Source organism: Choloepus didactylus, chromosome 13, assembly GCF_015220235.1.
Source record: "Choloepus didactylus isolate mChoDid1 chromosome 13, mChoDid1.pri, whole genome shotgun sequence".
Classification (NCBI taxonomy): Eukaryota; Metazoa; Chordata; class Mammalia; order Pilosa; family Megalonychidae; genus Choloepus; species Choloepus didactylus.
Genome location: NC_051319.1, coordinates 26,496,553 through 26,522,499, shown reverse-complemented (window position 1 = coordinate 26,522,499; position 25,947 = coordinate 26,496,553). Strand labels below are relative to the sequence as shown.

The following is a 25,947-nucleotide window of genomic DNA, read 5'->3' as shown; positions in this document are numbered from 1 at the left end:
AATGTCCCGGGCAGACTTGGAGTTTAGTTGCCTTGGATTCTTCCGGGCACATGATTAATAGTTAGTTACTAAATGAGTGAGCAAATGAATGCTGCCACCCCCTTCCTTCTGCATTATAAGCTCTGTGGAATGTTGCTAAATGCTGCTCATTTTGGGGTCCCCTGATAAGACAAGGAAAGTGCCTCGAACATAGTATAGATAGATACTATACATGAAATGGTTGAATTGAATTGAAGGGTGAAAAAAAGAAAAGATTGATAGGGCTACAATTTAGAATCTCGTCTAAAGCCATGGTCATGAAGTAGCATACGAGGGAAAGTGGAGAAAAGATTGAGGGAGATCCTGAGTTTTGTGACCATATATGCAATGAGTTTATTTGAATTAGATATTGACAGGTTGAATTTCATTATCAAGAAATACCAGAATTTGTTGAAATTAAGTGATCAGAAGAGTGTACTTCGCTGAATATTCTTGTTTAAAAACAATGTGCATATTTAACTCAAAAGAGTTTCTTATTGGTGGTGTTTATTAACTTCATTGTTTTTAAAACCCTCAGTGGAGATTTTTCTCTGCACCATCCACACTTGAACCGTAATTTGTGCACACATTCAACTCCTTTATGGGAACTCTGAAAATCCATTCAACATGAAGTTTAATGAAGCAGATTATTATATAGAAGAGACTTAAAATGTGTAGTAAAAGGATGTTTTTTTAAATATAAATTTTGAGTTTATTATTGCTGTCCAAAGTTGAATACAGGTTACACTATGCATTTCTAAGATTGTCTCATAGGTAAGAAGATAACAGATAATTTTTTGTAACTATAATACTGATGAATATAAAATATTCTGCATAAATTACTTTCATATACAATCACTTTTGGTTATTTAAATTTCTGTTTGTCATTATAAAGATGTTGCAAGCTAAAATTCAAATACAGTTTGATAATTTGCTTATAGGCTAGATATCTAAAGCACTTGTGGATTGGGCCTGATTGTATTGATTGCATTATAAAGTTTCAAGTAATAATCATCCCAGTACTTTTTAGCACAATTAGAATGCGTTAATCTTTTTGAGATGCTGAAAATAGATTTCATAATTTCAAGTACTTATGGTAAATATTCATATAAATATAAATGAATAAAATTATTTCCATTTTTAAATGAGATATTGCTGAATATGAAATAATAACTAAATATTGGATTTTTATACCCTAAGTTATCAAGCTAGTCACCCAGAGTGTGAAATTAACAATAGTGATTTATGGATTATTAGCATGTAGAAACTAAAAGTTAGTAGACAGTTAGCTAAATCCTGCAGATAAGTGGTTCACACTGAGTGAATTTACTAAGTCTGTCCAGTACTAGTTAAAACAGGTCTATTGATAACAAAATGTGTGGATATTTACTGAAAGACAAAAGCCTTAGCATCATTCTAATAATGAAAAAAAAGTTCTTCATTATAACTATCTAGATAGATAGGTGTTATAGAGATTACCCTACATAAAGTGTGTGCATGAGGTGAGGCCTGGAAGTTTCACTTGCTCCTCTGCATTGAAGGATAGGGAATCCTGGAAGGCTTTATGGCCCTGAATAGTGGCAGCCTTCTAAGGTCCATTCTCTCGTGTACTTTGGCAGTTACTAGTCAGATGTTGTACTCTTAAAGTAATAAAGTGGTCCTCATGTTTCATTAACATGTTGGATTCTTCTAGCATGATGTTTGAAAATTGAACTCTAGAGTCAGACTGTGTAGCTCCTATCCCAGCTTCCCCCACTTATCTTGGGCAAGTTCCCTTTGCTTCAGTTTCCTCATCTGTAAAATGGAGCTGATACTACAGCAAGGTCATTACGAAGATTAAATGGGTTAGTACATGTAAGGTGAATAGAATAATGCTTGTCAAAAACAAGGACGAACATTTAAAATCCTCTTTCAACTTTTATGATCAAGAAATTTTGCATTGAAGGGTTTTTTCATTTTTCCTTTTTGGGGGTTAGCTCTAGGAAATAGATTTTATAATTACTTACATTGTACTAAGCTAATGTCATTAAAGGCAACTTTACTTTTTTATTTTACCTTTTCAAAGCTTTTTGTTAAAGCTTGTAGTGGAATTTTAATGATTTCAATTCAGATTGTTAAATTTAAAATGGAACTAGGGAATACCGGATTTAACAATTTCTGGGCCTTTCTGAATTTTGTAATGTTGATTAACACTAGATAATTTCTTGAAGGAGCTTGCAGATTCATCTCCCTGAAGCTTCCAGAAAACTGAAGGAAGTTTAATAATGGTCAACTGTTGATCCAATTGATATAAACTTAAACGTTAAGACACACGTTAAATGGGATAAATGTGTTCCAGCTTTTATTGTAGATTTTTAACTTGAACATTTTCACCAGTCAAATATCACTCATTTTCAGTGTATCTTCTTATGTCTGTGTGACATTTATTTATTTGTTTGTTTTTAACAAACATGTCTCACAATCCCTGCAGAGTAAACAAGAAAGATCCCCCATAGAATTCAATAGAATACCTAAAACCATGTGCAGCTGGCTCTTAGATAGGTGAATCTTCAGATTTAAACAGTTGGAGCATGTGAATTTATGAATGCCTTTTATTTTCAAACTAACTGATTTAGAAACACGTAAATTATACTGTAAAGTACTTGGCACAATCATATTCTTTTTAGAAATGTTTTGTAACATCGAAGAATTTTTTTTTTCATCAGAGAATACAAATACTCCCATATGACCCATCTATGATCTCTAAATAACCAATTCATTGAGATAGGGAATCTTTTAACCAACTTTTTCTCAGGGAATAGGGATTAGAAAGCAGAATTTTTATTTGCAGGAACACCAATTTTTTGACCAAAATCTACAATATTATTTTCCTCACCAGTGTACTCCATTTATCAATGTAATTGGAGATTAATTCATGACATATTTTTAATGTGCTTATCCAAGTGGCAAATCACTGGTTAACAGTGTGGAGTGAGAAGTTACGCTAGTTCAGTTTCCAAAATATGTCTTAAATTGTCTACCATATAGTGTCTAAGATAATTATAACAAAATTAAGTAATATATCTACTATACTTAGCATGTTGCTTATTGTGATTACTATGTAGGAAAATGTAGATGTGTGGAGATACGAGTTTTTATCTTTAAGGAGTTGGTTTTCATCCATATAATGTTACTCAGTATTCTACAAAGTTAGAGATATTACATAACTAGAAAGTTGTATCCATTCAAACTCCCAGAAAAAGGTTTGTTATCTTTTATTAAAATATTTACAGCTACCATAGCTTTGCACTTTCAAATTTAGATGATTATTAAAGTTTTAAATCATACAGATTCTCTCCACCACCTCCTTCTGATACCTGTCTTCAGGGATTTTTTTAAAATGGCAAATTAGTCTACATAGTCTTTGTAGAAGTTTTGAGTGTAAAAAATATTATAAAATCTCAGCTAAAATATTATGTATGAATTTCACTTCCTCACATCACCATCCCCAAATACTAGTTACAACTGAAAGTGTGCAGAATGGGGTTTATTTGCAACCATTGTATTGCCTGTTTTTACTCATGAATTTATGAATGGAATTTATTTGAATCTAAGTTTTGTAATTTAAATAATTTTTTGTATTCAATTTCTAATTTGAGAAACTCTTTCATAAAACATTTGTGATCCAAGTCACTATCAAAAATTGTTCATCTCATTTATATTTACACAATGATGTGAAAGCTATAGATTATGATGTCTGTTTTAGTCCCCTAACTAATTAAGTATCTAATCAGCCTGTTAAAATTATATCTAGAGATCCTAGGACTATTCTTCTGTTTTTAACATTGTATTATAGATGAGTTACTAGATGAAAAAAAGAAAAGTGGTGATAGAGGAAGTTGGCATGGAGAACTGTCTCTGTACTCAGCTCTTTTTATCTTTTTCTAAATATAATTTTAAAATACTGTCCAGGTCAGCTGATGTAAGCAGAGGAATGCCTCTTCGTGTCTTATTTCCCAATCATTTCAATAATGTTTTGATGAATTAAAGTATGTGAGGAAACAAAGAAATCAGCACTGATTTCTAATATCAAATTGAGAATTGAAATTACTAACTCCCCAGATATTTTTAATACATTGCTAATCTCAAGACCAGCACTAAATTGGTATTCTAGGACTAAAGTGGTGAATTTTTAATAGAGGTATCTCTTATGAGCAAGTCTTATTATAACATACTAGAATATCATTTATTCTTTGAAGGTGTGATTTATTCTATTTAAATATAAGCCCTGTAAAGGAGATGTGTTAATCTATTTTTACTCTAAGTACATAAATATTTCTATTACACTCTAGTGTCTAGATATATTCAGAAGCCAATATGCCTACACTGCTCAAATTTCTTCTGTAAATGATGAATAATACTGATAGATGAAAATTACAAATCTGTGATAGGGCTTATTTATTGAATTCCAGATCATTCTGTTACTAACTCCATGTTCCAATGCATTTTCTAGATTTTAAAAATTGTCATTCTTACACATAAAAAATAGTTTGTGTGCTTTTGCAGTAATGTAAGCAAATGTATATTTGAAATAAAATTCACAATAGCCACAAATAATTCTCCTAATACTCAATGTGCCATTTTCAGAAGTGGTACAATTTCAGCATAGAATGTTTAAAACCTCTTCCCAGCCAGACTTCACAGTCCGCTTGCTTGCTACAATTAAAATAGAAGAGTCGTGGAATGGAATTCTTCCATCTATATTTTGGAAAAACATATTCACTCACCTCAATTTGTCAGTGTGCATTAAGAGGTTGGTCATTATGCAGTAGACAAAGAAGAAGAAGGCAGCTCTAACTCATGTGACTGACATGTTCTTAACGTGGCCACTAATACAACTTGACAGTGACCTTGACAGCATTACGATTAATCTCCTTGTGAGGATGAACTGTATTTGAATGTTTGTTCTTCCATGTTAAGCACAGAGTTCTCTTTGGAACTTTACTGCTTAATTTTCTTTTATCCTAATAAAAATATTTTTGAATGATCCCTGTAATGATTATTTTTTTGTCCCTTTGCTCTTTCAAATGACAGTTTACTCCAAGACACTGTTTCTGTCATTTTTCTGTCACTTATTTATGGAGAACTGCCATATATTTAGTAGTACTTTCATGGGGCATTGAAGACAATTTTATTTTATTATAGGTATAAATCTGCAGTCAAATTTTATTATATCACTCATGACCAACGTTCTAAAAGGCAGAAACATGTACAGAAGATACTGTATGAAAATTTGATGCTGCAGAAACTCTTTATTATAGATTTCATTAAAATTCTCAGCACTCTGATTATTATTTTGACTGTTGAGAATTTATTTAGAGTATATAAAATAAAACAATTTTATCACAACTTCTTAGATGTTTGCTACAGAAGGTCCAAGTGCATCATTGCTTATTGCCTACTTCGGATGAAGGGAATTGTGCATAAACGAATTCAGGGAAATGAATGGAAAAGATCTTGACAAATAGTAATCTGTGATTTTTTTTTACAGCTTAGTTATTTAAAAATCCTACAGATGTTGTAATCTCATATTTAGTGATAACTTCTACTGAAATGCCTAAAGTAAGAGAACTTTTACATAATGGAGGTAAGGTTTAGTAAAAAGCACCAAACAGAATTGTTTCTACATTAGATATCAGCACAGAAAATGAACAATGACTGTAAAAGAAGAGTACCTTTTTCCATAATGTGGGTCCATTTAAAAACTATATCTTCCTGAATTGCTTCTGGGTCTTTTGACAATTTGAACCAGCTGTTCTTGGCAAAAACATTTATAGGAGCTAGTGACATGAGGATATGACAATTTATGCTTACTGTTGATTATTTGGAATGTTCATTCTAAATTAAAAGTCTGCAAACTGTTACTAAATTAATTTCTTGAATTAAAGTTCACTGGTCAGTGACGTTTTTGAGCATCCCATGTATATGTTTTCTAATCTAACTATTAGAAGGTTGCTTATAATCAGTGGGTCATTTCAGGTGCACAAGGTGAAATCTTTTCATTGATAGAATCTTTAAGAATTATTTGATAAGAAGGACACAGAAATGTTTTAAGTACAATATATCAGTGTACTTTATTTCTCATCAATTCACCTATAAATTTAGTCATTAGGAGCACATATTTCCAATTCATTGTCAAGCTGATCTATAGTCAGAGTTCTTAACTATGTTTTAAATTTATACATTACTAAAAAAAATACCCCAAATTGAAAATTAAAGGTGTATCCCTGGCTATAAATGATAAGTAAATGATTACCGGTAGCTCATATCACCACTTAAAATCATAACCATGGAGAAAAGAACTGTTCTTGAAGTGACTGAAAATAGAAAAACTTTAAGAAATGCAATTCATATCAAAGAAAAAGTTACATTTTTCTTATTTTTGGTGGATTATATTTGACCTACAAAGAAGTAATATATTTTAATTCAATTTTCAAAGCATGGCATGGAAAAGCCAAGCAGAAATAAAATACCTTACTCAAAGTGAAAATCAAACTATGAGGTTTGTATTTAGATGAAAGCTCAGATCATGGATGCATTTGAATTTCATAGATTTCACTCTCAACTTATTAAGGACTTTGACATATAAAATTTTAAAACTAGATGATTAAAATATTTCCTTAGAATTGTTCACGGCCTCCTAACCTGAAAGGCAATATAGTAGAGGAGTTAGAGCTTGGGATCTGGAAGCAGTCTCCCTTAGCTCAAAATCCAGCTTTGCTACTTAGTTGCCCTGTAATGTTGGGCAAGTTTTGTATTTGTCATGTTCATGATATCATAGCATCTACTTAGAAATTATAAGGTTTTTAAGTATACTATACATCTTCAAGTGGCAGAGATATTGTCTCAGGGACATGGTACATGTTCATTCAATATTGTTTCACAGGCATAAAATATCAAGCACAAATTAAGACTTTGTTGCCAGAATTTCAAATGAACTATTCTTCAGATTTGCCTCTCCCCAACCCCATGTTTCCAATCTGAAATAGAATCTCCTGACCTGACAATTTTCTGGATCAGAGAAAACCATGGATATTAATTTCATTAGATTATAGATCATAAACTCTTTAATTAGAAATAAAAGAAACATATTATCTAGTGAAAACCTCTCACTTTGTAGTAGAGAAACTGACTCTTAGAAAAAAACTCAATGAAATACAAAAATTGAATTTCAGAGAGATGTAAAGTGCAGGTTAAATGTAATCATGTAGCATACACTGTCTGCCCAATAATTGGTCTTTTTCATTTTTTGCGCAGTGTCTCAGTAGTGTCCCAAAGATAGATTTTGATAGTTTCTTGGCTCAATTCCAAAAACTTATTGGGTCACCACTGAGTTTTTTATAATAGAATTTAATACACTCACAGAGACACAATATTCTAAGTTATGAAACATGTCCGAGTGTAGGTGTTTAATTACAGAATCCAGATAAGGTTTCGGGGAAAGACAGAGGGCTGATGAAACAAACAGACCAAACAAATGCTTTTCATGCCATGTTTTCTTTTAAAACAAACAAGCAAACAAACAAAAACCACACAAAATACTGAAGAGTCATTTTACAAAGCCTTGCATCCCCCAAAAATTGTGATAGGGAAACATTTAGGTAGACAAGGCATCACACCCCATAAATTGGGATCTTCCGAAACAGTTTAGTATGTGTCTCTCCCAGCCAGTTGCCACTGACTTTCTTCTCTCCACCATACCCTTCTTCTCCTTCTAGGGTAGGAGAGGTGGTAAGTTTCTACAGGCAAATGGTTGTGGTGAGCATCCTCATGTACCCTCTGCAATTCAGACATTTCACTGCCAGAATGGTGCCCATCCTTAATTTCAAGGCTTCTGGAAAATGAAATGTTCCTTCCTTTCAAGAAATAATGAGAATCTAATCTAGAATGTCATCTTGAGAAAAAAATCATTATTTATATTTTCATAAATACATGAATGATTTTCCTAGGAAGCTGACATACAGGCAGACATTTATAGAAGTAGCTACACATGAGGAGTGTTTTCTCTTGTATCTCATTTCTCCTGAGAATTTTTTCAGCATATTAATGAAAACTAAAATTGTGATGAAGAAATCACAGTATTTCCCACTTCTGTATTTACTATAATTTTTCAGGCTGATGCTATATTCACAGATTTCCAGGAAAGGATTTTACTCACTGTATATCTTTTACCCAAGCTTTTCCATTTGGTTCATGCATCTCTAATTGTCTTCTCATTCTATTCCACTATCTTTTATTATACAATGGAGAGTAATTGATCACTTGTTCTCATTCTGATGTAATAGAAATATTTAAATATTACAGTCAGAGATTAGCCAGACATATTATGTCAGGAAATATGAAATCATTTGGCTTTCTTGATTTATTAGAATTTTTTCTCTTTCAGTAATATCGAGACAATATTATTCATTAATTGGTTTAGTTCATTCATCAAGGCTGCAGATTGGCCAAAGATTCACAATATTTTAGGGCCCAAACACAGACTTGAATTAAAGATTTGAAGAATTCAATGAAAGGAAAAGATGAATTTTATTGGAACAGATTTCAAAGGTCTTGGAAATATTTAAAAGACATTCTTAAAAAATTAATAGGTAGGATGGAGGATTGACAACTGGGCAAAGACCACTTTATCTTGAGTCACAGAAGTTGAAACTGGAGGAGGTTATCTGGTTGGCAAAGAAAGATCTTCAAGAAGAATGGAAATAGATCAGTATGAGAAAAAAGAGATATTAAAAATAGTATGATGCAGAAGTCCTAAGAAATAGTGAAGGCTTGAAGTTGGACAAGGAAAGAACAAAAATGAAGAGATGCTATTTATAGATTTATTCAGTTTAACCAACAACAATAACAAAGGACAAAATAAAGTGTAGCCCATTTGTAATGCAGAGGGGAAAGAAGAATATGTAAATTTCACAAGGGCAGAAATTTTTATGTGTTATTCTATGATATATCACTTAGAACAGTATCTGGAGCATTATAATTACTCAAAAAAATTTTTGTTAACTGAAAAGCTGCTTTGCTTTATTTTTTACCTCTATTAAGTAGTGAAATGAACTCATGCTTAGCCTCATGCATGAAATGTAGCAAACGTATGCATGTGACCTATGGAATCAAGTGTGATACTAAGGACAAAGCAAATTTTATGTAACTCCTGGTAGGTCTGACTAAGGCCTAAGAAAATTTTGATACCAGAAACTCTTGTACCATAATGGCAATGGAGGGCCACAAGCTAATATTTTTAAGAATCAGTGAGTAAGGTTTAAAAGGTAGCTATGACAGTCATGCATTATTAAACAAAAATGACCCTGTGAACTGCAGTTAGTAACTTCTCTTATATGCAGACTTAAAAAGGTACAGGGAGAAACTATCAAACCCCAACCCTGTGGCCTTAATTATTGAAGACGATTGTATGACAATGTAGGTTACAAGGGGTAACAGTGTGATTTTGATAACCTTGTGGATCGCACTCCCTTTATCCAGTATATGGATGGATGAGTAGAAAAATTGGGGCAAAAAACTAAAGAAAAAAATAGGGCGGGAGGGGCGGAGACGATAATGGGTGCTCTTTTTTCACTTTTTTTTTATTCTTGTTATCACTTTTTCTGGTACAAGGAAAATGTTAAAAAAATAGATTGTGGTGATCAATGAACAACGACATGATGGTAATGTGATCAATTGAGTGTATATTTTGGACAATTGTATGGTGTGTGAATAAATCTTAATAAAATTAAAAAAATATATACAGGGAAAATCATGATGAAATCTAAGTGTATACATTATGTAAAGCCCAGTGTGAGTATGAACCAACATAGAATCATAAAAGAATCGGTCCTATGTGATTATTTTAATATTCCATGATAGTGTCGAGAATGGATGATCCGGGAGAAGGGACAAGTATACTCTACATAAGTTATAATCATCTGTAAGTTGGGAAAATAACCTCTAAACCATACAGATTTCAATGGTAGCTGAAGTAATTGTGAAATAAAGTTTAAAATTTTTAAAATGCTAACAGTCCTTGTGTAAAGAGAGTGTTTTGAGGTCTGGCCCTTGAGAGATAGGATCGGAACTCAGAATGGCCTTGGTAAAGTGGAGAAGGGGTCAGAAATCATGACACCAGGGAGAAAAAAATAAACTCTCAATGCAAAATATAGAAGAATTGGGTAGAGAAACAAATCTCACAGGAGAAAAGAGTGGAAAATTAGAATAAATGAAAAAGTTAATATTTTAAAATTCATGCAATATGTGTATAATTAAAAATCTATTTTGATAGGAGTATACAGCTAGAACCTTTTTGAGTACTCTGTATATTTTTGGACTCCAGTGGTAAAGGCAGGCAATACTTGAGATGAACCGCAAAGATGGAGTAAAATAGATGCTAAAGCAAGGAAAGGTGGAAAAAAAAAGAGAGAGGTATAATTTAATATACAGTTCTTCAAGCATATGAAGTAAGGATGGGGTCACCAAATGTCTTTCTCTGTACAGAGGACAGAACAAGAAGAGTGGACGTAAAATATTCTGTGAAGGATTAGCTATAAGTAAGAATGTCCTGAGAGTGAGAGTTGTGAAATATCAAAATAGGTTACCGAGGAAGACTGTGTTGCTCCTTTTCCAGAAGGCTTTAAAAATAGGATAGGTGGAATCTTTGAGAAATAATTTGGGTCTGGTATTATCCAAAGGAGGGAAAAATGATATGACCTTGTGCAGCCCCTGCCAGTAATAATTTCTAGTATTTCTACTCTTACCTTGGCTGAATGGAAATACAGATAAGTATTTCTACCCCCAAAAAAGATACTTTGCTCTTTTTTGACATGACAAAATTTATCTTTCTTATAGAGATACTATTATAAGGCAACTTTTCCAAGCCCATCCTGAAATTCTCCATAAATTTTGGAAAACATTTATGAAATATTCATCTGAACTGGTTTCTTCAAAGGAATTCAATAGAGGTTGTGCTACTGTATTCATTGTTTTCCAGTTCATGAGATATAAAAGATGAAATTTTTAATATCATTTTGAATTTTATAATCCTTGGGAATGTAGCACAATAATACTTCATGAGAATGCCCAGTTTTCTAGTTTCTGAGAGTAACGTGCAACCTTCCCCACCCCCAAGCACTTCTATTACTAGACCCGCTCGCAGATATGAGTGACATCGATGTAAAAATTATTCCAGGGATTTCTTCACTTTGGAAGACAATGTTTAAACCAACAGGTTCATTCTCAATGAATTAGAAATCTCAGATTTTTGTTAATAATGAGAGTCCTCTTAGAGTGCGTGGCATATAGAAGCAGCCATTTTGGTCTTTCCCTTTGCACAATTTCCTAGCAACTTAAATTGAATTCAGTCCTGGATATAATATGTCATTGTTGCCTGTGAACTTTTTTGAGTGGTTCTGACCTGTATTCATCAACCAGTATGATAACAGATGTAAACACATGAATAGAATTGTATGTGCCTATATAGGTACTGCTGCTTCCTGCCTACGAAAGTAAGAAAAAAAATCTGACACATGCTTAAAGTATACAAATTATTTTTTCTTCACACTGTAGGTTCTGATGGAGCAAGACTACCAATATGTTGTAAAACAGAATAGTGATGTGAACTTCTCTTATGCACCAGAGTGTAAAATTTAGAATGACCAGGGTCTCGTCCTGATTAGGTCTGGTTTAGAAACTCTCTCAACATACTTTCAGGGAGAGAAACATGACAGCTAAAAGTCTGGAGACAAAGTCTCTGTGGAACAGTTTGTAATTTGTATTGTTATCATAAATGAAGTTCACTTTCCTGACCCATTATCAGGCAAATACCTGTTTTGATTATTTTTCCCAGCATTTTGTGATGAATATATGCTGATTCATATATACTCACCTAGTTTTCCCTGTGAACAACCACATTAGTTTGTGGAAAGGGGGAATAAAAACAGCTACTGACCAACCATTGAATTCTAGTATTTTTATGACAAACATCTGTCTCAAATTTCATTCTCTTTCTCTTCTGGCGCAAGGAAGTAAACTCATTTTTGCCATCAAGAATAAGAGAATATTAGATGAGTTATGGAACCCTGATTTTTAAAGTGCTTCTTAGATTCCACTGAATCCCTGTGAGCATCACGTTTTCTGCATGGGATTTCAATTTTGAGTACTATTTTGAATAGTCCCTTGCAGCATGGAAAAGTAGCAGAGTGTGGTGTTAAGACAACTGAGTCGGGGACTGGACTTGATATGGGTTCAAATTGTAGCTCTAATGCTAGCTGTGTGACCTTAAGCAAGTCACTTAACCTCTCTGTACTACAGCCTTATCTTCTATAAAATGGGAATTATAATAGTGATTTCCTCATAGCCTGCTGTGAGGACTAGAGTTAATATATGTAAAGCTTTTGGTGCTTTAGGAAGTATTTTATAATTCTTAGCTGTTATTTATTTATTAAACTTCTGACTATGACTAGTCACTCAAAATGCATCATGCACCTTTGGTCTTAACTGCTTATATTGCTTGAGGCTGAGGCAAATAAACTGTTCAATACAAAAAAAAAAAAAAATATATATATATATGGGAAAACAATCATTATTCAAGCAAACACCATTGTTTAGCCAGTTGTTTGCCTTGTACTATACTCTTCTGAGAGTATATTTCTGACATGGTTTTGGTTTGCACTTTATTGAATTTTTACCATTTAGGAACTTAAAATGAGTCTTAGAAATCGAATCCACATCCCTCTGTATTTGTAAGGAAAATGAGGCTTAAAGGATTTGGTTGACCCAAAGACACTCACCTAGTGAATCACAGAACTCACCCAAGAGTCTGACTCCAAATAGAGCATACTTTCCACTGTCTTCTGCTTCTTAATGCTTTGAGTTTTGGGAAAAAACCACATTAATTGCTGAATATTTTATTAAGTATTTTACTTTAAATGAACAGCTTTTTTTTTTTTTTTTTGCACTTGATATCATGTTTGTACTTCTTTGTAAAGCTAAAAGGATAGGTTTCCCCTGTTTATTTCATTCATTCATTTATTCAGCAATACAGTTAGGTTTTCCTTGTGCCAGGCACTGAGCTAAGTGTTGGTTTGGGACGTTTCAGCAGTGCAATGTATTCAAAAGTCAAAGGGAAGAAGCATTTCCCAAAAGATACTTAAGAAAAATTGGGAAATACTCCAGATTCTGGCATCCAGCATATTGAAAAATATGAAAAGCAAATAAACCTGTTTTCCAAATTTATTTGATTTCCTGACCTTCTTCCTTTTTTTTTTTTTTTTCAAAGAACAGCTTCTTAGCATCCTTAGGAACCAGTGATCTTTGGAATCAACTTTGGGGAATGTCAGCTTCAGACACTTTGCAATCTATATGGAGAGTCATGAACGTGCCTCCACCCCTGGGTGTTTTCTTTTAGATTTTAGAGAATCTGGCTAAAATATTTCCCATTTTAGTGATTTCAGTTTTATAGTAGCATGGTCTTCTTCACTGGGGAAGTCCTGTAATACTTTCCATTTAGTATTATCTGCCAAGGATGTCTTGGGCTATCCTTGACAATAGCCTGGGACAGAATGTGAAGACATGCTGAGATAAGGAGCCTCCTGCCAGGCCTTTGGCCTAGGAACCGTCTCATCTTAGCTCTGGCCCACAGCTGCGTCCCTCTGCAGTGCACTTGCTCTGCCTGAGTCATCGGGAGGAAACATTTTGCTTGTCTGAGAACACCTCTATTCCTAGCTCTTTTGACAGTTTCACTTTCCATATCCCCTCAGTTCTAACCATGTGGAAAAAGAGATAAAGAAAGGTGATGAAAAGAAAAAACGGAGTGGGAATGCTACAAATAGAGAGAAGAAACTTTAATTTACATGCCTGATGTATATGCAGTTATTACTGGGTTTTGGAGGGCTCCAAAGGTCATTTTGCTAGATAGAGAGGTGGTGAGAATGCAATGCAGAATATTTGCTGGCATTGAGAATAAAACAAAACACTATGGTACTTCTTATTATAATAAAGATCTATGCCATGATTCATTTTGGAAAGGAAAAGAGACAGTTTGACTAAAAGAAAAACTTTTCAAATTTATGATTCTTTTTTAGGGTGTTTGATCAATTATAAATGAAAATAGATTAGTGTTCATTTATGCTTCATGATAAATTGTATAACTTACCCTACTTTACCCTGATAAATTACGTTCACTAAATAGAAAATAAATAAAAAATGGTTTAGGATAAAGGATCAAATTTTTAACATCCCCCAAAAATGGCAGGGGAGGGGGGAATTGAAAATGTATATTCTTTATTCCTTAAATAAGCTTTCATTGCACAGGAAATTTTGACCCCCTTCCCTTAAAAAATACTATAGCTTTTCACTGGACATTTCTTTTTCACAACTTTTTAAATTAAGGTGTTAGTCCATTGCCTTTTACTCTAGTTTCTTATTTATTAAAAATCATAATCCTTAAAATTTGTATTTTTCCTCTTGAAAATGCATTGGTTTAAAAAAAAATACAAGACAATTCAATTTGTCTATTCATTCTAAGTTGGAAATTAATTGTTTGACTTGAGGCTACATAGCTTATGCTCATTAGATGGGGATGTCCAAATATATGTGAATATTTCTGATACACTGAGACACTGGGGTTTTCAAATATTGCTGAGGTCTTAATCAAAACTGTGCTGATTGCTTGGGACTTGGGCCCTTTGAGAAAGGAAATAAATCAATCTAACCCAATGACTAAGTTACATGAGTTAACAATGTATGATTATTTCTAAAAATAAAAAAGTGTATTTATATAATTCTATATTTTACATTTGCAGAAATTTTGCATTTTATTTATCAGATTGTGCATAGTGCTATCCTATTTAGCATTGCAAAATGAAATTATATCCATAAGAACTACTTCAATCAGTGGGCATTGCTTTAATGAACTATCCATATTTCAAGGGAAATCACACCTTTGGATTCAAATGATATCACTTAAAACCTTTTGCATTATACTATATTCTCAGTGCTTTGAAGAACTTATAATATTTAGAAAATTATGAAATGTTGAAGTGAAAAAAACAGGTTTACACAGTAAATTTGTGAAATTGAATTGTCACCAACTGAATTTTTACAAATGAGGGTAGTTCTGTTTTTCATTTGAGCCTCACAACCTCATTATCAAATATATATGTTATTACGCCCATTTTACAGATGAGGAAGCTAAGGTTTGGTAAACTAGGATGTGGCCAAGTTCATACCACCCGTGAGAGGCAGAGAACTGGAGGACTCATCCTCCAAGAAGCTTTCCAAGCTCCCTCCTTGGTTTAGGTCTTTCCTCAGATGTCTGTCTTAAAGAACCCTTCTCTGGTCGCACTGTCCACCCAGTACCCCTCCCTCCCTTGCCTGTGCCTGCTTAGTCATCCACAGGCTCCTTCTATGGAATTTTTTTAAAAGCACTTCTCTATCCAAGATCATTGCATTGGTGTCCTTGTTTTTTGTCTCTTTGCCCTTTTTTGAAGGAACAGAGGCTTCACTAAGACCAGGACCACCTTTGTTTTTTATTCACAGTGTTGCCCCTGGCACTGAGCTTCGTGATTTATGCACTGTACGTTCTCTGTGACTGTCGAAAAACCAAACTTTCTCACTGACTTCTATGATATAAAGTATCCTGATCTTGGCTCATGATATCTCATGATGGCCATTTAGGCAGGATTTGAATGCCCACGTGGTCCAAGCTAGTTTGGTTTGAAATCTATGATCAGACTGTACCACATACGCTCTGTGTAGTTCATCTGCTTGGAATCCTGTGGCAGGTAGCCGGGGTTGCATACTGTTAGAGGATCTGTGGCTGCCCACATGCACCTTCATCTCATTCCTGACCTTTAACGCTCACCCTTCCTGCCTGCCACCCTCGACAGAAGTTCTGAAGTATTAAAACCATGTGTCGCACAGTCCAACCGTGTTTTACAGGGGGAGAGCCAGTCATATAAAGTCCTCTTGTACTGGAGCTCTGCACAGATAAAGGGAGGATATAGTTTTGAGAGGAATGTTATAACTACAAAGTGCATCCTGAAGGCCATTTCGCTCACAATGAAGGTCTGTGTTTTAAAATAGCACTGTAACAAAGTAACTATAGAGTTTTGGCAAGGGCTCCAACTATTTATAGAACTAAGTAAGGCATAGTAAACACCCATTTCTCCCTTGCCATAACCCCAAACTTATAAGCAACACTGTAATTATATTTTTCTACTAAAAAAAAAAAAATCATAGTAGCCATTATCAGTTTAACCATACAGAAGCTCCGGCTGAGATTTCTCTTTTAAATGCATAGTTTTGATTTTCAGCAGCTGCACTGGGTCTTTAATCATATATTATCTTTATGAAGCCTTTTTCTAACATATGTTAATTGGCTGTTTTCTGTGACAAATTATGAGCTCTTACTTTGATGAGGTTCAATTGCAATCATGTTGGAGTCGAGTACGTAGCGTTTCCACCCCTGCTGGCTCCTCGAACCACTACAAACATCCGCACGTCACCGCAGTGCTGAGTAATGGCAGGATTTGGGCTGGCTGATTTCACTACAGATTTTTTTTTTTTCCACAGGATATTTTCAGCTTCTTTGTACTAAATCCGTTGCAGGGTTTGCCCTTTTTAGCAGAAGCATGCTCTAAAATTAACATCAAATCGTATTGGAGATCACCATAATACAGTGAAAAATATTTTATGATATAACACCCCTGTGTCTGTTTTGCTTTACTAAAACTGTAGTACATTTATTACTTTTCTTTTTTTTAAGTCAGTCACTTGTGAGGTTGGTAAGCATTTTCTAAATCATTAGCATTTTGTGGCAAATATTTTTGAAATTTCTTCTTTTGAGGGGGGGAACAGATATTTTGAGTAGATATTCAAGTATATATTTAGCTTTCATAAAGAAAATGCACATACTTTTCTTCTAGGTGTTCCCAAATATATGAGTGTGTTAATTCTGTTGTAGTTACATCTGTTGATCAAGTAAAAAAATAAGTATGTGTTCCATCAAGTCAAGGCTAATGACCTGTACGATGTGTAGTATCTATTCTAGTTCTCTATCCTAATGTCAGTTTTTAATGTATGATTAGGACGAACAGATATGTTCTAATGCATCTGCTCTGAGAACTGTGACAGTTTGCATCAGATACCAACAGATGATCAGTGATAGCTATAATTGGAATAAAAATTAAAATATGGTGCATTTGTTTGTATTCGCAGGAAGGCAGTCAATGTAATTGATTAAGGCCTTCAGAAACTGGTTCAAACAGCAGTTATATTGGGATTAATGTAACTGTTTTTCTGCTTTGACATCTAAAGCAAAGGACTCCGTGTAAACTGTGGCTCTCCAAAGCCAAAACCAGGGGTCAAATTTCCGTATAGGTATTAGAGTTTAGAATAAGAGGAGCCAGATGTGAATAGGAACTACTCTTCTTCATGAGGCTGTTTTTAATCAGTCATTTCCCTGGAGTAGCACACAATCAATGAGCTCTAAATCCTGAGGCTACCTGCACTAGTAGAAAGGCCTGGGAACATCATTACGGAACTTACAATTGAGCATATGTGAAAAAATTAGAGCAGAAATTAAGGGTAAGAAAGGTTAACTTCGGAATTCTTACTTTGGTATTACTTGTTTTAGAGGAAGATAAAGAGATAATTTCAGATGTTTAAAAAGGAATATTAAGCCTAACTTTTAAATGCATATAGAGCCCTGCATTTGAAAGAATCATTCTAAACAAGCTAAATAAAATGTTATTATTGATTTATGTTAGCCAGAACTGTTTAAACATGTATATTATTTTGAGAAGGTACATGTGGGTAGAGTTGAACATGAGTAAATAAATGTAAATATTTTATTTTACATTAATACCATGGAAGCTAGAGAGAGTAGCTTCAGAAGTCCTGGGTGACACTTAAGTGTGACTGCAAAGTCAATTGATGCACTGCATCTTGAGTTAGTGTACACAAGGAAATTTGCTTCCACTTGATAAGGCACATAGTTAATTGGTTTTAAGAAAATAAACCAAGGTAAAGAACGATGTGTAACTGGAACAGATAACTTGGCACTTAACTGTATGGAAGCCCATGAGCCATGTTGCTTAATTGGGGCAAGTTGGGATCATTTAATGATTGCTGTCAGAAGATCAGATTTAATTCTCCTTATAAGAAGACCATGGTGGGATAGTGTTAAAACAAATTGTCAGCAGAGGTTTCAGATGAACAAAGCCTTAATTAGGTTGATTAGGATGCTATAAAAGAGATGACAAGAAATAGGAAAATTGATGAACCCCTGGCTTCCATGTTGAGCCACATGTAATGGTAATATCACATATCTGTATTTTGTGAGATATTATTTTGATATTTTGAAGTTATATTTATCAGCATGTAGTGTTTTTATGTAAACTTTCTGAATTTCTGAAGTTTAAAGACAAAAATAAATGGCATTCAGTGTAAATAGCAGATGATTTATCAAGCATTTTACCCTTTTAATATACAATGAAAACATTGGTAGGAGGACAGCAGTATTTCTTCCCATTTCATGGTCACCTTTAAATCTTAAAAAATTGGGAAAGTAAAGAGCAACAGAAGCAAGTTATCTTCAAAGACATAATTGTCCATCATTTCCCATATTATTTGAATACGGACTAAAACAAAACCTTTACTTAGAATGTCCTTTTAACCATTGGTATCACAATCTTAATAATATTATGTTCATTTATTGATAATAATACTTAGAACTACTCAAGAGTCTTCAAATTTTCTCTTATTTTTTCATCAATACATTAGGAAAGATTAAAATGTGTTTCTTTTTTCCTCATTTGCTGCCATTTTGCAGGAAAATATTCTCCCTGCACATGCACTTAAACACACATACAAGAAGGCATCACTCCATATGACTGAAAAATATATCCAACACATACAGAGTTTTGGAAAAAAATTGTAGAGCGTTTCCATTTTAACAATAAAACATGATATTTCAAGGATTAAGAAAATAACAGGATCATGAGATGCCTGGGAATTCAAATTTTGTTAGAATAAGATGAAAATATATAATAGCAACATCTTTCACTTGGAGCTTAGCTTACTTTGAAGGCTGACAATTTCATATTTCAGTGATGTTGATGTTGTATAGTGCTTAACTTGCTTTGTTCAATAACAGCAACAAAAAATCCAGCTGCATGTGCTTATTGAGAGGTTACAGCTGGGGAACAGAACACAATCTGGGATGCTAAATAGTAGCTCTTGCTTTGTGATGAAGACAGTGCAACATTTACCTTTGTGATAAGTCCTGCCGTATTGCTAAGTGGCCTTTGAAAGGAAATGTGGTGACTGCACTGTTGTGAAAAATTGGGAAAAAAATAGACATGCTAGAACCCTGAATTAATTACTTAATTTGATGTGGAAAGACTAAAAATCATGTGGTTAAATAGCACAAGGCTTTTGACATATTTAGACCATTTGGAGTTTATTTTGGTGTGAGGAATGGAGAATGCTGTTTTAGCTGCAGTGTGAAAAAAATGTCCAAGACAAAATATACCATGGATAACTGTGACATTAGGGAATCTGTGCTTCCCTTGTGTTTATTAAATGGTTTATAATACAATACAGTTGTTTAAAGGTATGTGACTCCTGAATTCTGGAACTGTGTAAATAAAATGAGTTATGTCAGTGATAATGGCAGGTTAGGCCCACCTATTAAATTAATTGCAGGGGTTTTCAAAACGAGTTCCTTTTTAGCCTTATTATATTTCTGACATACATTTCATCTCTTTTTGTCCTTGGGGAAAGACATTAAAGTAGGGCTAGAAGCATTAATGTAGAGTTTTAGGCAGCTGTGGTCATTGGGAAAATTGATACATTTCCCTAGTTATTTCTACTTTTGCTGCCTGAAGCTCTTCCATGACTGATACTAAGAGAAATTTCTTAATTTTTATACCACTGTAAATTTTTTCTTCATATAGCAATTATTTTTAAAAGATAAAAAATGAAGCATTATCTGTTAGAAGTTGCTCATCATTAACTTTGCAAAGTGAGATCTTCATGGTATAACGAAGGACTGTGATTCAATTCATAGTCTTACCATATGGCTTTTAGTGTATGCCTCAAAACCAAAGCAATCATACCTGTCGTAGGCCATGTTCTCAGTAATACTATATTCCCAGCACTTCACAATTAGTACTGCAGTTAATTATCCTAACAATCCTGGCAAATGAAGAAGAATTTTCCCAACTTTAGTAGGGCAACAAAAGAAGTTTCCAAGCGATTAAACAATAAGTCTGTAGCCACCCAGAGTCTGAGTATCAAGTGAGAATTCAAACCCTGAGCTCCCTGATTCTAAAACTGGCTCAGCTTCTACTTCTCAGTATAAATTATTATTGTTCCACATGTGAGATGCTATATAAAGATGGCAAAGAATTAAGTTAGGTTGTCAGTCTGCTTCTGTATAAAAAAACAAAAATACGAAAACTGTTCTTAACAGTAGTCATTAAAAATACCAAATGAAGAAAATACTTCATCTGAAAGATTAAAAATCTTAATTAAGTTGATCAACTAATGGTTATGAAGCTCCAACGATGTGCCTGGCCCTGCGGTTGTTGTTGGGAATACAAAGGTGAAACTAAATGGACGTGGCCTCTGTCCTTAGGGGATCCACAGATACGAAGGAAGACAGGCAAACGTGCAGTTTCAACTGTGGCAAGTGCCGCAAAGGAGAAAGATGTGGTGCTGTGATAGGGGGGATTTGATGTGGTCAGGAGGCCATGGAGTGTTTCCTAAAAAGGTGAAACTGCTTCAGATCCAGAAAGAAAGAGAAAAAGCTGAGGAGGCACAGAAAGGCACAAGGAGCACTCCAGGCAAAAGGAATTTATGTGTGCAAAGGCCTTGTGGTAGGATGGGGCATGCAGGTGTGAAGCACTGAAAGATGGCCAACATTATCTGCTGTTTGCATGTGTGACATGGCTTTCCTGAGACCTGGTGACTCAAAAATTAACTTTACTGACACTAATTGAAATACATTGGGAAAATAATTTCATGTTTGCCGTGATGGTTATTTGTCCAGTGTGAAAGAATGGACAAATTTTTATTACCCTTGCAGGATGAGTCTTGGCTTGTGTTACTTTAAAACGTACTCAGTTTGCACTGATAGCTAGGGTGATGTGACATTCTTTATGATAGATGGTAAGCTTAGAGAGAAATGGAATGAGTTTAATGATCTAGGAAATATTCCCCAGTGGATAAGACATCGTGTAGTCAAGCACTAATAAGAATAATAGTTTAGTTACTTCTTTTGAAGTTCAAAATAGCTATTAAGGGGGAAAAAAGTAAAAGTTCTACCTGTTCCTTTTAACCAAAATATAGTTGTACATTTCTTACGTTTTTCAAACAAATCATCAAGTAGAAAATTAAATGCATCTTAATGTACCATAATGAGCAAAATTTCCCACTTAAATGATAGTGAATCATTTAAGTGTTTAAATTAGTAATAATAGGCTCACAGCAACTGGGCTTATGATTATTTTTGTCCCTTAGTAAGCATCCAGCTTGCATTTATTTGTACAGTATTACTTCTTGTTGCATGGTATGGTCTTTGCTTCGGTTTTCAGTCTTAAGTTTTTACATTTTACAAAACATTATATGAAGATGCTAGTGTTAGCGAAAACGTGAGTCAATAAAAAAGTTCTTTGCTAAATGAGAAAAAGAAAAACAGAATTCTTTCTTTGCACATTGACATCACATATTTGAATGTTTTATCAGCATTCATGGACTGTTTTTATTTAAGTTACTACACTGTGCTCACTGTGCTTATTGTAGCGAAATACATGCTTTGCGAAGATAAGTTTAGCAGAGAATTAATTTCTTCCCACATCTTTTAATGTGGCATGGCAGTCTCATTCTAAGATCAAAACACTTAACTGAAGGTTATGTTTAATTTCTAAATCAAAGTGTTGTGGGAAGATGATTGAAATCTGAAGATGACTCAGATTCACTTGATATGTGGTTTTCTTCCTACAGAAACCTTATGGTAGACTGCCATTTCCATGTTAGAAAGAACCTAATAGTGATGAGATTAAAATAAATAGTTTGAGTATATACTGAAAGTTTGTGTTCGTACTTTGGTTCTTAATCTGAATTTTTTAAAGAACTTTGAAACCTCCAATAATATTGCAGTCTTTCTTCCTCTCCCCCAGTGTGGGTGTGTGTGTGTGTGTGTGTATTTTTTTTAACTGTGGTGGTGGGGAAGTAATCAATGTAATTATCAACAAATTTTGATTTTTTTTGATAGTTTTTGTGATTCGAGTTTTTCCCCAAAATAATAATTTATCCATTTTGGCTCCTGGCATGCAGAGAATTCTACATTTGCCTCAAAAGGGAAATTAACATTATATGGCTGCATAAGCTATGTAAGATGATTTTTTCTTGTAAGGCATGATATATTTTAAATACTTATTGTGATACATCATTTACCGCATCAAAGTGGAACCTATTTTTGTTTTCTTATTTTTATTTCTTAAAGCAGTCATACTGCAGGTTCATAGACCTAGAACTGAAACGGATTTTTCTCAGGCATTTTAAAAATAGAAATTAAGAATTGTGTCCCCAGGTCTGGATTTTCCTCACTGTCCCTTATCTGAACCTCTCTAAGGGCCTCTCTCTGTTTGGGGCGTCTCAGCACAGCACACTCAGACGGTTCTGCTCAGAGAAGGAAGTGGAGAGTTTTGGTTCCCATTTTACACTTCTGGAACAGTTTAGGGAAGGAAGCACCTTTACACCTTTTATTGTTCGTGGTTGCTGACATCATATCCTTCCCTGACCAGTCTGTGCGTGTTTCCTGCCATTCTGTCAAGATTCTTCTGTGTTACTGGGAGGGATTTGTAAGAGGGAGGGAGGGAGGAAGAAAGAATTAGAGAGGGAGGGAGGTAAAGGGGGGAAGGGAGAGTAGAGGGGGGAGGTACGTGTCACTCAAGGGAACTTGTTTGTAAATGAGAGAGCCCTGGTGGGAGAATGATCTTTAGCATCTGTCCAGAAGAAATTCTTCGTTATGCTTGGGTTTCAGAGTAAACCACTTTGCCTTCATCTGTCTGCTAATGACAAATTCAAAGTGAACAGAAGCGCGCCATAATGAAGTTCCCCTTTTTAGTAAGCAGCCTGATTTTATTTTTCTTATATTTAGGTTGGTAGAAAAAAACAAGAAGCTTGTAACTGTATAGAGTGTAACTATGGTAGAGCAGTTTTTTTCTTTTTTGTTTTTAAATTACTGATTGTTTATATGTGACTCTGTCATTTTCCAAGAATGCATCTTTCATGTGGAAAGAAGCAGCGGCAAGACTGCTGGAATTATTTTAAGCTTATGGTTGATTGTATGTAATGAAAGTTCTCAGCATGAAATTCTACTACATATAGTTTAGCTGTTACAGTCTTTTTTCATATACATACAGAACAGTTTTACAAATTACTAAAGTTATATAATCTCTTTCTACATCTCTCTTAGGCCTCCTGCTACTTAAAACTTGAAACAGACCTTACAGTGAAGTTTTTGCCTAAAAACCAGGTTAGAGAAATAGCTGTGTTAGGAAGATAGCTGGTGGGCTATTGATGACCTTCCTAATTCTTTGAATTTTTACTGACAGCCTTGAAATGTGGTGACCCATAATCAAATATTTTACACCACGTTTCATGACACATTTTACTTCATGAAAACAGTTACCTCAATTGCATCATCAACGCATATTATTCTACAAGAGTACTTAATAATATCAAGTTTTGCGTTTTAGAAACGTCTGCATATTCAAAAGACAACACTTTAAGATATACCTGTTTTTGCAGAAAACAAAAAAAAAGTTTAATTTTACTGAGATTTAAACTTGCTTCTCTGTATTTCCTTGAATATTTCAAAAAGAAAAATAATATTCAATGGTATTTTTATCAACTATTTGGCTTATATGTATATTTTTTGCTGGCAAAATATTTCCCATGATGTTTTAAGAATTCAAAAAAAAAAAAAAATCCTTGCCTCCTCTCTTTTTAAAAAGTGCCTCATGTTTCAAAATTGTGAAATACAGTGGCGATACGGAGGAACTCTTCTAAGTTTGGTTCATCAGGACCTCTCTGACTTTCTGAGGAGATTTTTCTCCCAGGGAGGTTTCTGTACTTGTGTGGTTATGTATATTTTGAGATTAGGTTGAGTAGAAGTTCTCATCTTCCCTGCCTTGTCACCACACTCTGATCTGCTCACCCTGACCTTCCACCCTTAAGTGAATAAGCATTTAGATAGGCAGAGTCCTGTAAGCAGATGGTGCCACCAGCCTCAGCCAAATGAAAGGAAAGGAAATTGGCCCATATGCTTTTGCTGTGGATTCATGGATTGGCTTTTCTGTGATAGAGAAAGCCAGTTTGTCTCTTTGGGGGCTTGTACATGCATGGGAAATACCATTCTAATATGCAGCTTGCTTCTGAGGTAAGATTATAGGAGACACAAGAGAGTCATCCAGTTGAGTGATATTTAAGGCCATTTCTAAAAATAGATGGAGAGTGTTTGGCCGCAGGGAATATATGATGCAGTTGTGCTTTGTGGATTTTTCATATTTTAATATGACTTTAATAGATCATGTTAATAACTATAAAACATTTATAGCTAATTTTTTGTGTGTTTATCAAATGTGTGTTAGTTATATCGCTTTAAAACTTTTGAACTACTTCCAGTATTTAAAAATACTGCTGGAGTAATAGTTTTTGGTGAGTACTGTGTGGTCTTGATGATCCCCAATATATATATTTTCAGAAGCAGAACTGAACCCAGATTAATAGAAAGGCATTTGGCAAAAGAGAATGCATAGTCTTAGTATTTAACCAATGCTTAATCCACCAGAACTAATTTTATCATAATAGCTTTTGCAGTTAGATAATCACAGAAAACTTAAATTAAAAAAAATTACTCAAGGAGATAAAGAATTTAGATATTAAATTAAAGAAATCTAAAGACAGCTGATGATCAGACTAAGTGTGCAACAGCTTTCCTGTTCCAATAACTTTGAATTGGAGCCAAATAACCTATTAAATAGCCAGGACATTGGCTTAACGTTACATGATATGTGTGGGAATTTATCAGGTCGCTAGTCGGGCACCAACTAAAATAAACAGGAAAATTCTGAGCAAGTAGTTGCATTCATTGACATAAAATGGGAAGAATAAATTGAAGCTGTTGCTTGCAAATGAAGAAGCCATTCTGGAATGCTTTCTTATTAATTTCAACATTTCATAGCAGTTCACTTTCACTGTGTTAAAACATTTTCAGATTCAATTTTTTAAATAAATTTATTATTTAAAATAAATACAGTGTTTTGCGTTCCTTGGGTTTATCGTATGTTATGGATAATATTTCTTTAATTTCAATTCACGACCTAAAGATCTCCAGTGTAACAGAGCAAGCTCCTATAATTTTGTATTACTCCCCAAAGATATATGATACTTTTTTAAAATACGTAAATTTAGAGGACTGATGGATTATTATAAAAAGCATGGTTATAAATGGAATAGTACCCTTATTTTTGTACCATTTCTTTTCTATCAATGATTATCTTCTTCAATTCTTTTATCAAAATATAACTTAAGGGCTTTCAAAGAAAAAGATCTTGCTGCTGATAGATGCTTGTTCTGTAAGTTTAAATATCTCATTATTTTTATAATGTTCTCATAACAGTGATTTTAAAAAATAAGATTAAAGGATTTAGATTTAAATTAGTTGACATTTCCATATATCAAATAGCACTTTCATAGTAGTCCATCCGATTTGCATAACGAGGGACGTTATCACCTCTGCTGTCAAAACACAAGATTGTTTTCCCTTCAGAAATGAATTAGCTGCCCTACTTAGCATACACAGGTACATAAAGGTTCATTAACTCTCTG

General features: G+C 34.0%; 1 protein-coding gene across 6 annotated transcripts in view; it reads left to right on the top strand.

The window, feature by feature from the left end:
• Positions 1-25,947, top strand: part of MEF2C (myocyte enhancer factor 2C) — a 138,278-nt gene that overhangs the window by 22,367 nt on the left and 89,964 nt on the right. The window lies entirely within an intron of this gene.